The sequence below is a fragment of the Mustela nivalis genome (genome assembly GCF_964662115.1).
Source record: "Mustela nivalis genome assembly, chromosome: 10".
NCBI classification, from domain to species: Eukaryota; Metazoa; Chordata; class Mammalia; order Carnivora; family Mustelidae; genus Mustela; species Mustela nivalis.
The window spans coordinates 73484195-73499752 of NC_139029.1; the positions used below are offsets into that span (position 1 = coordinate 73484195).

The 15558-nt window shown below is 41.1% G+C and overlaps 1 pseudogene across 1 annotated transcript; it reads right to left on the reverse strand.

The window, feature by feature from the left end:
- Positions 1-13868: 13868 nt before the first annotated feature.
- Positions 13869-14794, reverse strand: LOC309842489 (palmitoyltransferase ZDHHC6 pseudogene; annotated as a pseudogene). Its single transcript has one exon. The product of its transcript is annotated as a palmitoyltransferase ZDHHC6 pseudogene (transcript).
- Positions 14795-15558: the final 764 nt, after the last annotated feature.

Consider the following 15558-nt stretch of genomic DNA (forward strand, 5'->3'; position numbering starts at 1 on the left):
GTTAAGCCGCTGCCTTCGGCTCAGGTCATGATCTCAGGGTCCTGGGATTGAGTCCCATGTCGGGCTCTCTGCTCAGCAGGGAGCCTGCTTCTCTCTCTACTTGTGATCTCTCTGTCAAATAAATAAATAAATCTTTAAAAAAAAGAATATAAAAAATTAATTTTATTACTTGTTGTTTTAAATGTGTATACTAGAAATCATAAATTATCTATGTAGTTTGCAATATTTCTCCGTGGTAGCACTGCTCTAAAATGGAGTCTCAACTTTGCCTCTACCTGATCCTTAAGTCTCTAGGACCTTAGAAACATTTATATATATATATATATACACACACACACATACATATATATATAACTAATATATATATATACTAACATATATTAGTATATATAATTAATAACTAATATCTATTAGTATCTAATATAAAATTAGTATACAATATAAAAATATAAATGTATTAATATATAAATTGACTACATTCATATCTGGAAATAAGTACATTTGTTATGTACCTACTAAGAGTACAAAGACTAATAACACAGAGTTCTTGTCCTTAAGAAGAAGTGAACTAAGATTCATTGAGTCCTGCTATGACCCAGGCCCTGGGCAACCTTGCAAACAAGATATTATAATTGTGATTTTCACTATACAGCTTAACTCCAGTTTCCCAGTCCTCTTAATCTGGGGGCCAGAAAGTTTGTTCAGAGATGAGCATAGGTACCGTGGTCTTCTCTACATCCTTAGTCATAAATACCCTCCTTCCAACTCTGGCCTATATGTCTTAGTCATTTGGGATACAATAACAAAATCCCACAACCTGTGTAGCTTCTACACAACATTTATTTTTCATAGTTCTGGAGGCTGGGAAACTTAAAATCTGGTGCCGCATGGTTGGGTTCAAGTGAGGGTTCTCTCCTAGAATGTAGACTGCTGACTTCTTGCTGTGTCCTCACATGGTGGAAGGTGCAGGAAGCTCTGTGGGAGCTCTTTAAAAAAAAAAAAAAAAAATATATATATATATATATATATATATATGCACACATACACATATATATATTTATTTATTAAAATATATATTTTTTTATTAACACATATTATTTGTTTCAGGGGTACAGGTCTGTGATTCATCAGTCTTGCACAAATCGCAGCACTCACCATAGCACATACCCTCCCCAATATCCATCACTCAGCTTCCCCATCCCTCCCAACCCTCTCCCCTCCAGCAACCCTCCATTTGTTTCCTGAGATTAAAAGTCACTTATGGTTTTTCTCCCTCTCTGGTTTCATCTTATTTCATTTTCCCCTCCCTTTCCCTATGATCCTCTGTCTTGTTTCTCAAATTCCTCTTAGCAGTGAAATCATATGATAATTATCTTTCTCTGATTGACTTATTTCACTTAGCATAATACCCTCTAGTTCTATCCATGTCGCTGCGAATGGCAAGATATTTTTTTAGATTTTTTTTTGATGGCTGCATAATATTCCGTTGTACATATATGCCACATCTTCTTTATATATTCATCTGTAGATGGACATCTAGGTTCTTTCCATAGTTCAACCATTGTGGACATTGCTGCTATAAACATTGGGGTACATAGACCCCTTCGGATCACTACATTTGTATCTTTAGGGTAAACAACCAGTAGTGCAATTGCTCAGTCATAGGGTAGCTCTATTTTTAACTTTCTGAGGAACCTTCATACTATTTTCCAGAGTGGCTGTACCATCTTGCATTCCTACCAACAGTGTAGGAGGGTTCCCCCTTCTCCACATCCTCACCAACATCTGTCATCTCCTGACTTGTTAATTTTAGCCATTCTGACTGTTGTGAGGTGGTATCTTATTATGGATTTGATTTGTATTTCCCTGATGCTGAGTGACATGGAGCCCTTTTTCATGTGTCTGTTGGCCATCTGGATGTCTTCTTTGCAGAAATGTCTGTTTGTGTCCTCTGCCCATTTCTTGACTGGGTTATTTGTTCTTTAGGTGTTGAGTTTGGTAAGTCCTTTTGTGGGAGCTCTTTTATAAGGGCACTAATCCCATGTATGAGGGCTCCCCCCTTATGACTTAACTAACTTCCAAAGGCTCCACCACCTAATACCATCACATTGGGATTTCAACATATCCGTTTGCAGGGTGTGTGTGGAGGGAGGGGGAGTGAGGATACAAACATTCATACTATATCGCACCATGTAACTTTCATAAAGAAACCAAATGAATGGGTGGGTGGATGGGTGCTTTCTCTCTCTCTCTTTTTTTATTAGAGAGAGAGGGAAGGACAGAGGACATGAGAGAGAGACACTCTCAAGCAGACTCCCCGCCCAGCATAGAGCCTGATGTGGGGCTTGATCTCACGACCCTGAGATCATGACCTGAGCTAAAATCATGAGTCAAATGTTTAACCCACTGAGCCACGCAGGCACTCGGGATGTGTGCTTTCTTTATTGTATGTTTCCATGACAAAAGCTTCCTTTACCTCTAAATTTGTGAACCTTTGGAATCCCTTTAGATAATTAACTACAAGGAGATAATGATAATAGTGACCATGCTAGGAAAGCACAGAAGCTTCATTTCTCAAAATGACTTACTTCTCAGGCATCTGGGCTTCTCACTACACAGTGAGAAGAGGTTGCTCTTTTTTTTTTCCTTGAAGACAAAAGCAGTCATTCTTTCAGACCTAATTCATTTGATTAAGTTTTACTGTTTGTTGAGCAACATGTTTTCATTGTATCCATTTGGATTACCAATTGGCCGCTCACACTTCCCATGCCCCCAGCTGAATTCCAGATGTGCCATGCCTCCCCCCCTGTCCCCCTAAACTACTGTCAGTCACAGAAAATGAACACTCCAGTCTTCCTGGTAACCAGGTGAAAAACCATGGAGTTGGCCTTCCCTCCCTTATTTCTTTCCCACCCATCTCTCCTCTGGCAGCCCCAGCAGCTCTGCCTTCGAACTAACATATAGGCTACAGTTCAAGTGCTTCTCACCACCAGATGCCAAGTCCCCAGGTCCCGCCCATCGCGGGCCTCCCTTCAGTTGTGGCAATGGCAGCTCGATTCCATCACTGAAGAGGGACAGCCACAGTTACCTTGACACAACTTAGAGCATAGCTTCCCTGCTCAGAACCCTCAGAGAGCAACCACAGGCAAACCCTCGTCGGTGGCCTCTGAAGCCCCACACTCACAGATTCTAGCCATTTTGGACTTCTTGCCATTTCTCAAAAACAGAGGTAGTCCCTGACTTGAGGGCCTTCCCTGCAAAATGCTCTTCCTCTGCCATCTATCCAGTGTACCTCATACGGGCTTCAGGCCTCTCATCAGCGGCCTCCTCTCTCAGGGGGCCTTCCTACCCCAGTGTATTTCTCATTTACAATCACCCTGCACAAACACTCCCTTGCCCTGTTCTGTTACTCCATGACCCCTGTTGCCAGCTAATGTATTATGCCTTTTACTCATTTGCGTCTCTCCCCCACAAGGAATTTAAACTGCACAAAGGTGGGGATGCTATTTTATTCATTGTTTCCTTCCCAGTGCTTAGAACAGTGCCTGCCATGAAATAGATGTTCAGTAAATATTTGGTAGGTGACTGAATGACATTTTCACGATGAGGACAATGAGGCCCGTGAGCTCTTTTTTGTTTTTTGTTTTTTTTAAAGATTTTATTTATTTATTTGACAGAGAGAGATTACAAGTAGGCAGAGAGAGAGAGGAGGAAGCAGGCTCCCTGCTGAGCAGAGAGCCCGATGTGGGACTCGATCCCAGGACCCTGAGATCATGACCTGAGCCGAAGGCAGCGGCTTAACCCACTGAGCCACCCGGGCGCCCCCGTGAGCTCTGTTTTAACCCAAGGTCACAGGACTCGTGAGTGCAAGGGTCACATCAGGGACTTGGCTGGGGCACCTTCCACTCTCTCCATCTGGGTCAGGAGGTAAAGGGGGAGAGGCACACACCAAGGTTCAAATGTGTATCTTGATGGAAGCACGGAGCTGCAATAGAAACAATGATTCTGGAAGCATTTTGGACAATCTCTGAGATTTGAGAAAGTCATTTGAAGGCATATGCCGAAGCTTTCCAGTTTTTTTTTTTTTTTTTTTTTTTTTTTTTCTTTTTCTATTGATTTATTTTTTTATTTTCAGCATAACAGTATTCATTATTTTTCACCACACCCAGTGCTCCATGCAATTCGTGCCCTTTATAATACCCACCACCTAGTACCCCAACCTCCCACCCCCCACCCCTTCAAAACCCTCAGATTGTTTTTCAGAGTCCATAGTCTCTCATGGTTCACCTCCCCTTCCAATTTCCCCCAACTCCCTTCTCCTCTCTAACTCCCCATGTCCTCCATGCTATTTGTTATGCTCCACAAATAAGTGAAACCATATGATAATTGACTCTCTCTGCTTGACTTATTTCACTCAGCATAATAATCTCTTCCAGTCCCGTCCATGTTGCTACAAAAGTTGGGTATTGGTCCTTTCTTTTTTTTTTTTTTTTTTTTTATAAACATATATTTTTATCCCCAGGGGTACAGGTCTGTGAATCACCAGGTTTACACACTTCACAGCACTCACCAAAGCACATACCCTCCCCAATGTCCATAATCCCACCCCCTTCTCCCAAACCCCCTCCCCCCAGCAACCCTCAGTTTGTTTTGTGAGATTAAGAGTCACTTATGGTTTGTCTCCCTCCCAATCCCATCTTGTTTCATTTATTCTTCTCCTACCCACTTAAGCCTCCATGTTGCATCACCACTTCCTCATATCAGGGAGATCATATGATAGTTGTCTTTCTCTGCTTGACTTATTTCGCTAAGCATGATACGCTCTAGTTCCATCCATGTTGTTGCAAATGGCAAGATTTCATTTCTTTTGATGGCTGCATAGTATTCCATTGTGTATATATACCACATCTTCTTGATCCATTCATCTGTGGATGGACATCTAGGTTCTTTCCATAGTTTGGCTATTGTGGACATTGCTGCTATAAACATTCGGGTGCATGTGCCCCTTTGGATCACTACATTTGTATCTTTAGGGTAAATACCCAATAGTGCAATTGCTGGGTCATAGGGCAGTTCTATTTTCAACATTCTGAGGAACCTCCATGCTGTTTTCCAGAGTGGCTGCACCAGCTTGCATTCCCACCAACAGTGTAGGAGGGTTCCCCTTTCTCCACATCCTCGCCAGCATCTGTCATTTCCTGACTTGTTGATTTTAGCCATTCTGACTGGTGTGAGGTGATATCTCATTGTGGTTTTGATTTGTATTTCCCTGATGCCGAGTGATATGGAGCACTTTTTCATGTGTCTGTTGGCCATCTGGATGTCTTCTTTGCAGAAATGTCTGTTCATGTCCTCTGCCCATTTCTTGATTGGATTATTTGTTCTTTGGGTGTTGAGTTTGCTAAGTTCTTTATAGATTCTGGACACTAGTCCTTTATCTGATATGTCGTTTGCAAATATCTTCTCCCATTCTGTCAGTTGTCTTTTGATTTTGTTAACTGTTTCCTTTGCTGTGCAAAAGCTTTTGATCTTGATGAAATCCCAATAGTTCATTTTTTCCCTTGCTTCCCTTGCCTTTTGCGTTGTTCCTAGGAAGATGTTGCTGCGGCAGAGGTCGAAGAGGTTGCTGCCTGTGTTCTCCTCAAGGATTTTGATGGATTCCTTTCGCACATTGAGGTCCTTCATCCATTTTGAGTCTATTTTTGTGTGTGGTGTAAGGAAATGGTCCAATTTCATTTTTCTGCATGTGGCTGTCCAATTTTCCCAGCACCATTTATTGAAGAGGCTGTCTTTTTTCCATTGGACATTCTTTCCTGCTTTGTCGAAGATGAGTTGACCATAGATTTGAGGGTCTATTTCTGGGCTCTCTATTCTGTTCCATTGATCTATGTGTCTGTTTTTGTGCCAGTACCATGCTGTCTTGATGATGACAGCTTTGTAATAGAGCTTGAAGTCCGGAATTGTGATGCCACCAACGTTGGCTTTCTTTTTCAATATCCCTTTGGCTATTCGAGGTCTTTTCTGGTTCCATATAAATTTTAGCATTATTTGTTCCATTTCTTTGAAAAAGATGGATGGTACTTTGATAGGAATTGCATTAAATGTGTAGATTGCTTTAGGTAGCATAGACATTTTCACAATATTTATTCTTCCAATCCAGGAGCATGGAACATTTTTCCATTTCTTTGTGTCTTCCTCAATTTCTTTCATGAGTACTTTATAGTTTTCTGAGTATAGATTCTGTGTCTCTTTGGTTAGGTTTATTCCTAGGTATCTTATGGTTTTGGATGCAATTGTAAATGGGATTGACTCCTTAATATCTCTTTCTTCTGTCTTGCTGTTGGTGTAGAGAAATGCAACTGATTTCTGTGCATTGATTTTATATCCTGACACTTTACTGAATTCCTGTATAAGTTCTAGCAGTTTTGGAGTGGAGTCTTTTGGGTTTTCCACATATAGTATCATATCATCTGCGAAGAGTGATAATTTGACTTCTTCTTTGCCGATTTGGATGCCTTTAATTTCCTTTTGTTGTCTGATTGCTGAGGCTAGGACCTCTAGTACTATGTTGAATAGCAGTGGTGATAATGGACATCCCTGCCGTGTTCCTGACCTTAGTGGAAAAGCTTTCAGTTTTTCTCCATTGAGAATGATATTTGCGGTGGGTTTTTCATAGATGGCTTTGATGATATTGAGGTATGTGCCCTCTATCCCTACACTTTGAAGAGTTTTGATCAGGAAGGGATGCTGTACTTTGTCAAATGCTTTTTCAGCATCTATTGAAAGTATCATATGGTTCTTGTTCTTTCTTTTATTGATGTGTTGTATCACATTGACTGATTTGCGGATGTTGAACCAACCTTGCAGCCCTGGAATAAATCCCACTTGGTCGTGGTGAATAATCTTTTTAATGTACTGTTGAATCCTATTGGCTAGTATTTTGTTGAGTATTTTCGCATCTGTGTTCATCAAGGATATCGGTCTATAGCTCTCTTTTTTGGTGGGATCCTTTTCTGGTTTTGGGATCAAGGTGATGCTGGCCTCATAAAATGAGTTTGGAAGTTTTCCTTCCATTTCTATTTTTTGGAACAGTTTCAGGAGAATAGGAATTAGTTCTTCTTTAAATGTTTGGTAGAATTCCCCCGGGAAGCCATCTGGCCCTGGGCTTTTGTTTGTTTGGAGATTTTTAATGACTGTTTCAATCTCCTTACTGGTTATGGGTCTGTTCAGGCTTTCTATTTCTTCCTGGTTCAGTTGTGGTAGTTTATATGTTTCTAGGAATGCATCCATTTCTTCCAGATTGTCAAATTTATTGCCGTAGAGTTGCTCATAGTATGTTCTTATAATAGTTTGTATTTCTTTGGTGTTAGTTGTGATCTCTCCTCTTTCATTCATGATTTTATTTATTTGGGTCCTTTCTCTTTTCTTTTTGATAAGTCGGGCCAGGGGTTTATCAATTTTATTAATTCTTTCAAAGAACCAGCTCCTACTTTCGTTGATTTTTTCTATTGTTTTTTTGGTTTCTATTTCATTGATTTCTGCTCTGATCTTTATGATTTCTCTTCTCCTGCTGGGCTTAGGGTTTCTTTCTTGTTCTTTCTCCAGCTCCTTTAGGTGTAGGGTTAGGTTGTGTACCTGAGACCTTTCTTGTTTCTTGAGAAAGGCTTGTACCGCTATATATTTTCCTCTCAGGACTGCCTTTATTGTGTCCCACAGATTTTGAACTGTTGTATTTTCATTATCATTTGTTTCCATGATTTTTTTCAATTCTTCTTTAATTTCCCGGTTGACCCATTCATTCTTTAGAAGGATACTGTTTAGTCTCCATGTATTTGGGTTCTTTCCAAACTTCCTTTTGTGGTTGAGTTCTAGCTTTAGAGCATTGTGGTCTGAAAATATGCAGGGAATGATCCCAATCTTTTGATACCGGTTGAGTCCTGATTTAGGACCAAGGATGTGATCTATTCTGGAGAATGTTCCATGTGCACTAGAGAAGAATGTGTATTCTGTTGCTTTGGGATAAAATATTCTGAATATATCTGTGATGTCCATCTGGTCCAGTGTGTCGTTTAAGGCCTTTATTTCCTTGCTGATCTTTTGCTTGGATGACCTGTCCATTTCAGTGAGGGGAGTGTTAAAGTCCCCTACTATTATTGTATTGTTGTTGATGTGTTTCTTTGATTTTGTTATTAATTGGTTTATATAGTTGGCTGCTCCCACGTTGGGGGCATAGATATTTAAAATTGTTAAATCTTCTTGTTGGACAGACCCTTTGAGTATGATATAGTGTCCTTCCTCATCTCTTATTATAGTCTTTGGCTTAAAATCTAATTGATCTGATATAAGGATTGCAACTCCTGCTTTCTTCTGATGTCCATTAGCATGGTAAATTCTTTTCCACCCCCTCACTTTAAATCTGGAGGTGTCTTCGGGCTTAAAATGAGTTTCTTGGAGGCAACATATAGATGGGTTTTGTTTTTTTATCCATTCTGATACCCTGTGTCTTTTGACAGGGGCATTTAGCCCATTCACATTCAGGGTAACTATTGAGAGATATGAATTTAGTGCCATTGTATTGCCTGTAAGGTGACTGTTATTGTATATGGTCTCTGTTCCTTTCTGATCTACCACTTGTAGGCTCTCTCTTTGCTTAGAGGACCCCTTTCAATATTTCCTGTAGAGCTGGTTTGGTATTTGCAAATTCTTTCAGTTCTTGTTTGTCCTGGAAGCTTTTAATCTCTCCTTCTATTTTCAATGATAGCCTAGCTGGATATAGTATTCTGGGCTGCATGTTTTTCTCGTTTAGTGCTCTAAAAATATCATGCCAGCTCTTTCTGGCCTGCCAGGTCTCTGTGGATAAGTCAGCTGCCAATCTAATATTTTTACCATTGTATGTTACAGACTTCTTTTCCCGGGCTGCTTTCAGGATTTTCTCTTTGTCACTGAGACTTGTAAATTTTACTATTAGGTGACGGGGTGTGGGCCTATTCTTATTGATTTTGAAGGGCGTTCTCTGAACCTCCTGAATTTTGATGCTCGTTCCCTTTGCCATATTGGGGAAATTCTCCCCAATAATTCTCTCCAGTATACCTTCTGCTCCCCTCTCTCTTTCTTCTTCTTCTGGAATCCCAATTATTCTAATGTTGTTTCGTCTTATGGTGTCACTTAATTCTCGAATTCTCCCCTCGTGGTCCAGTAGCTGTTTGTCCCTCTTTTGCTCAGCTTCTTTATTCTCTGTCATTTGGTCTTCTATATCACTAATTCTTTCTTCTGCCTCATTTATCCTAGCAGTGAGAGCCTCCATTTTTGATTGCACCTCATTAATAGCTTTTTTGATTTCAACTTGGTTAGATTTTAGTTCTTTTATTTCTCCAGAAAGGGCTTTTATATCTCTCGAGAGGGTTTCTCTAATATCTTCCATGCCTTTTTCGAGCCCGGCTAGAACCTTGAGAATTGTCATTCTGAACTCTAGATCTGACATATTACCGATGTCTGTATTGATTAGGTCCCTAGCCTTTGGTACTGCCTCTTGTTCTTTTTTTTGCGTTGAATTTTTACGTCTTGTCATTTTGGCCAGATAAGAGTAAATGAAGGGGCAAGTAAAATACTAAAAGGGTGGCAACAACCCCAGGAAAATATGCTTTAACTAAATTAGAAGAGATCCAAAATCGTGAGTGGGGAGAAAGGGGATAAAAAGAGGTTCAAAAAGGAAGAAAGAAAAAAAAAGAAAAGAAAAAAAATTTTTTTTTAAAAAAAGAAAACACCTTTCAGAAAGTGGTTGTTTTTCTGTTTCCAGAATTGCTCTTCTTCTTCTCTTCGGTCTGCCGATGGATTTTCAGGTGTTTGCAATCTTTAGATAAGCTATCTAGCTGATCTCCGGCTAGCTGAAGCAGTCTCAGCTTGCTACTTCTCCGCCATCTTGACTCCGAAGCTTTCCAGTTTTAAGACTGGCTTTAACTATTTTTCTTTCAACTGTAGCTTTCTGGGGTAATGAATGTACCATATGTCGATATCTCCAGGTTCTCATACAAATTAGGGAACTAAAAAAATGCCAGATGACTAAAACAGATTTCTGCTTGTTTCCATGGGAAATCAACTGCTGGGGAACCTTAGGAAATGGGAGGGAGAATTTGTTCAGTTCAAGGTGTTCGTTCTCTGGTGAGTGGTGACCCTCTGCCTGCAGCCCAGGCTCCAGCCCCCCGGTCTGTTCAAAATTTTGGACAGGCAAGACACTGTCCTAGGCTACTGCTATGCTAGTGGCCAACTAACACTGAGAAGGTCAGCATGTCTTATGTGTCTCAAAATGTCCTTTGAGCATCCACTACCAGTGTCTAGCACTACACTCCAGGCCCCCAAGTGTCAGGGCCTGGCCAGCTACAAAGGCACCTGCTAATGACTCATAGACTCTTGATAATGTAGGTCCTCTAGCCTCAACCTCCCAGAGTGGTTTCAGCATGTTTTGAGCCTTCTAGAGAATCTTCTGCCAGTCAGAGGGATGCATCATCAAGGACTCTTGCTGGAAGAGTCACTGTTTGCTACTTGCAAGTAGATGGAGCTAATTCAGGGGAATGGGGGGAGCACTCTGGAAACATGGCCAAGTATGCCCTGGGAGGCTGTGCCAGCAATGTCTCCAGGAGGCTGTGAGGAGGACTCATTCCCATCTGCCCAGAATTAGCACCAATTTACCTCAGTGAGAGAATGCTGAGAGAAAAGACTGCAAAAGATTTCAGTAATGGGGGCGCCTGTGTGGCTCAGTGGGTTAATGCCTCTGCCTTCGGCTTGGGTCATGATCCCAGGGTCCTGGGATCAAGCCCCACGTTGGGCTCTCTGCTCAGTGGGGAGCCTGCTTCCCTTCCTCTCTCTCTGCCTGCCTCTCTGCCTACTTGTGATCTCTGTCTGTCAAATAAATAAATAAAACCTTAAAAAAAATGTTAAAAAAAAAAGATTTCAGTATTGTTTTGCCGGTGGCGATCTCTGGCTTGTCTGGGGGAAATTGGTTCAGGAGCATACTCTAGACTAAGCTGAAAGGGAAAAGGTAACATTTCTCTGCTTTCTTCACCCAGAGTGTAAGTCAAGCCTGCCAGGGTGCTGCCCAAAGCTGACCCATCATCTGTAACAGAGAATGGGGTTTAGATTTGGATTCAGACAGTGTTGAATTCTCCTGCTTGTTCTCTAACTTACGAGCTGGGAGACCTCCAGAAACTCACAGACACAGTTTGGGTCTCTGTGAGGTGGGATGGTCAAGCCTCCTCCTCCTCCGCAGGGAGGTTATGAGGATAAAATCAGCTAATTCAAGTCAAAGCACTCATATGGAATCTGGTAGGCAAGAGAGGTGCAGTGCATTGGACCTTCTCTTTTCTTTCCCTCTGCCGCCATGTTTTATTGCCAAAATTGGAAACAGATACCTTGGCAAGCAACAAATAGACAGTGGCCTCTCTCTTGCCATAACCACTCTCACCAGCACCAGCAGCTCGATTCTTCTCAGAAGTGCCTCTAGGATGTAGACAGCCCAGAAGACTCCAGATTTTCACACAAAATTAACCATTGACTTATAACTTGTCAGCCAGGCTCAGTTGTCTTGCCAAAGTGGAATGTTCCTCAGAGAAACTAAGTGGAAAAGGACACTTATGTTGTCTTTGTCAAAATAAGCCATTGATAGGACCCATCCCATGGAATCAAGAGCATAGATCGTAATGCATTTCAAATGCCTTCCCCTAGGCTAGTCAAAATATTTTGATTCTTCTTTCTTCAAATGACTCACAGGCATGGTTCCTTAGCATGAGCCCAACCTAACTTCCGGATTCTGCTTAACCCAGAACACAGGAAGTGGTATTATCATTTTATGGTCCCAGGAGTCTTTTAGTAAATCAATCTTTCCACGACAGCTGTGATATCCAAAGTCATGCTCTGGTGCCATGGTCTATTTCTGTAGATTCCAGTAATAGCTACTTAATACTGGATTTTGGTTCTACCCAACCCAGTTCTGACACCTGTGTGCAGGCTCCACAAGTTCAGGGCAGAGCCCTCCACAGGACTGCCCTCCCATTAGATGATAGTCACAAGTTTCAGGGAGTCCCCAGGCCACCAAAACTTCTGCCCAACTGCCCAATGTGAGGGTTCCATGACTCCTTCAGGTTTGATAATTCACCAGAATGACTCATAGAACTCATGAAAATGCTATACTTATTACAGTTGTATTTGAAAGGTTACAACTCAAGAAGAGCCAAATGAGGAGAGCCTAGGACAGAACTCAGCTTATGTGCCTTCTCCCCATGGACTGAGAGAGAATGTGTCACCCTCCAGGCACTTCTGTGAGCTAACCAACGGGGAAACTCCAATGAGTCTTGATGTCAGAGTTTTTATTGGGGTTTCATTATGAAGACATGACTGATCTCAAACTCACCCCTCTCCAACTCCCCGTCCCTACAACTTTCCCTCACCCCATGTGAGGCTGGGCCAAAACTGCAACACTCTAATCACATGGCTGGCCTTTCTGACTCCAACCCCCATCCTGAAGCTATCTGAAGTCCCAGGCTAATGAGTCATCTCATTAGCTTAACAAAGACACTTCTATCATTCGGGAAATTCCAAGAGTTTTAGGAGCTCTTTTACCAGGAACCGGGGACAAAGGCCAAATATATTCTTTATTATATCATAGTCTCTTATTATTATTTACAAAACATCAGGGCTTTGAGTTTAAGCTTTTTCCTTTGGGCAATGTGGAATCGCTTAAAGCAAGTGATTTACTGAGCAGCTACTATGGGCTGGTCATAATATACATGCTGAGAGCTATACTTTTGGAAGATAGATGATTGCATGGAGGGGTCTATATGAAGTGAAGACAAGAGACTAGGAAGGAGCCAGTAGCCCCCATGTACCCATAAAGCAATGAGAACTAACCTAGGGGGTACAAGTGCAAACAGAAAATTTTGGAGGCATTTGAGAGAGGTTTTGAAGGAAGATTTCAACTCGCAATCTTTTTTTGTTTTTGTTTCTATAGAACATCCATTAATCTTTGTTAGATTGGATAAAAATCTGCATTATTAAAAGACAGGTAATAAAATTTAAGCTTATGTTGAACCTAACATACTAAGTTCTGTGGTATTTAGAATAATACATAAGAAATGTCAGCTGGGGAAACTGGTAAAAGCATCACTATATCTGCAGGTGTTGTCCATAGTGTGCAACCACGTAAAAATAATCCCAGGGACAACGCAACAACTTATATTTTGTAACGTGTTTTTCCTTTTGGGGTAAAGAAGGGTGGCAAAGAGGAGCAGGAAATCAAAGGCATAAGCAGAATGGCTTCTCCCATTTCAAAATGGTAATAAAAATATTTAGATCATGGCACTAGGTCACCTTTAAGAAAAAAAAAAAAACACACCTTGATCAGAGTAGGTTCATTGCATAATTCTTTAGTAACATCTATAATTTTTGTGTAATGGAGAGGGCTTAAAGAACAATTTTACTTTAACTGTGTGTTATCTACTTTTCTTCTCACTCTCTAGGGCTTGATCTATTTCAGCATCACACAGCTACTTCTCCACACACTTTCTAGAAAAGCAAACTCTTATTTTTGAAACACCTTCTATCAAATGAATCATCAAGAATTTTACCTCTAAGCAATCAGTATCATAACCATCTCATGGCTGAAAAGAACTACCTTTTCCATATCTTTACTTGAAGCTCTTCAATAAAGGAGCTTGTGAAGGTTTTCATTCCTTTTGATTCCTTTAGTCAAAGGATAGCAAGTACCATTTGAATCTTCTATTGCTTTATACTGAATGCTTCTTCTTCTTCCTTCCCCCCCCCTAGAGTCCATGGTGGGGAGTGGGGAAGGAAAAGGAATCTTAATCAGGCTCCACACCCTATGCGGAATCCAACTTGGTGCTCAATCTCATGACCCTGAGATCATGACCTGAGTGGAAATCACAGGTCTGATGCTTAAGTGGCTGAGCCACACAGGCTCCCCCAATTCTGACTCTTTTATCTGTTTTTTGTCTCAGTTGTTCTACTGTTAAGTTCTACTGGTAACAGCCTTCTGTAATTGGCCACCCATCTCCTTCAGGGACCCTGACCATGTAAATACCCATTTAAAGTTCTTCCATCTAATTCCATATCGTAAGGTAAAACCTCATCTAGTTGGTAATATTGAAATTGATCTTTAGCCTTTTTTTCAACCTAGGATTCAACAGAAGTTTCATTTGTGAAAATTGTTTTCATCTGGTTACAAAATAACATCCCAACAGCAATGGTTGTTCCTAAAGTTAATCTCTAGGCAAACAAGGTGACCGCCAATGCTGCTCACTTGAAGGGAATAATTGGAGAGGATCCTTGGAGAGGATCTCTCCAAGCTGCATTCATATCAATCTTCAGCATATTTCTCCCAAAGGAGAGCCAACTATAAAGCTGTGTAAACATAGTCATAACAAAGATGAAGGCAGCATGAATACAACCCAGGGGTTCTCAAGGAGAAACAGTGTGGAGGAAGCATGATTTTGGGAACCATAGCAGTTGTTCATCCAAGGAGACCAATGGTACATCTTTATCACACACCTGTTAGATCTTCTGCAGTGACGCAATCATAGTGCCTTATATGCTTGGTGGGCTTTACTATCCTGAGAATTTTCTGGTTTCCACCCCAAAGGGACAAACCCAGGACCCATAAACATAGCACTGGAGTAATTAAAAAGAATTTTATAATGTATAACTCATCAACATGATGAAATAAAGTCACATTTCCTCCAGTGATATGCAAAGGCCAGGACCACAATGCAGGGCCAATCATGGCCATGGCAAAATGTGTTGCTATATCCTTAACGGCTCTGATGCGACTCCAGGAACACAGTCTTCTCCTTAGAAATTTTCAGATTTGATAACCAAGCAGAATGTAGTCATTTTGGTGGCAAAGAATAAATGTCGTCCTAAGTTTAGAAAATCATAGGTCTCCTTTTCCTGTGCACACATTTTCCATGTGCCAAAAATCCATGTGTGTTCCTTCATCATCATGCCTCCAAACTATGGGATGTTAACACAGATTATGCCATTTTCACTTTTAACATGCACAGAGCTCTCTATCTTGACCAGAGGAGTCCAGGATCTTGACTTAAAACCCAATCTCTGGTCCCTGGTGCCTGTCCCTCAGCCATTGCATTTCCTGTTCCACCAGGAACAAGTTTTCCCCTTCTCAGATAATTCCATCTGGGTACCTCAGACCAGTGCAAGCCAAAAGCAAATCCTTGTTGCAAGAGGGCAGAATGTGGAAACTGCCCCAGCCAATCTCATCTTCCTGCCAGTGCGCTCCCCAATTCAAAGTTTTGTCTCCATTACAAACTACTGTGTGAAGACTAGAGAAGACTAGTTGAAGGGTTAAACTACTTTCTAAAGAAATCCAAGTAATACTGATGAACTAGCTCCTTTGTAATTCATAGAGCTTTGTGTTCTAAACCTTGAAAATTCAACTAGCAGAAAAGATCTTAGTATTTTAGCTCCTGAGCAACCTTCAGCACCTCTGTCCTGGTTTTTAAGGCCGTATTCCCATTATTCTTCTGAACAAAA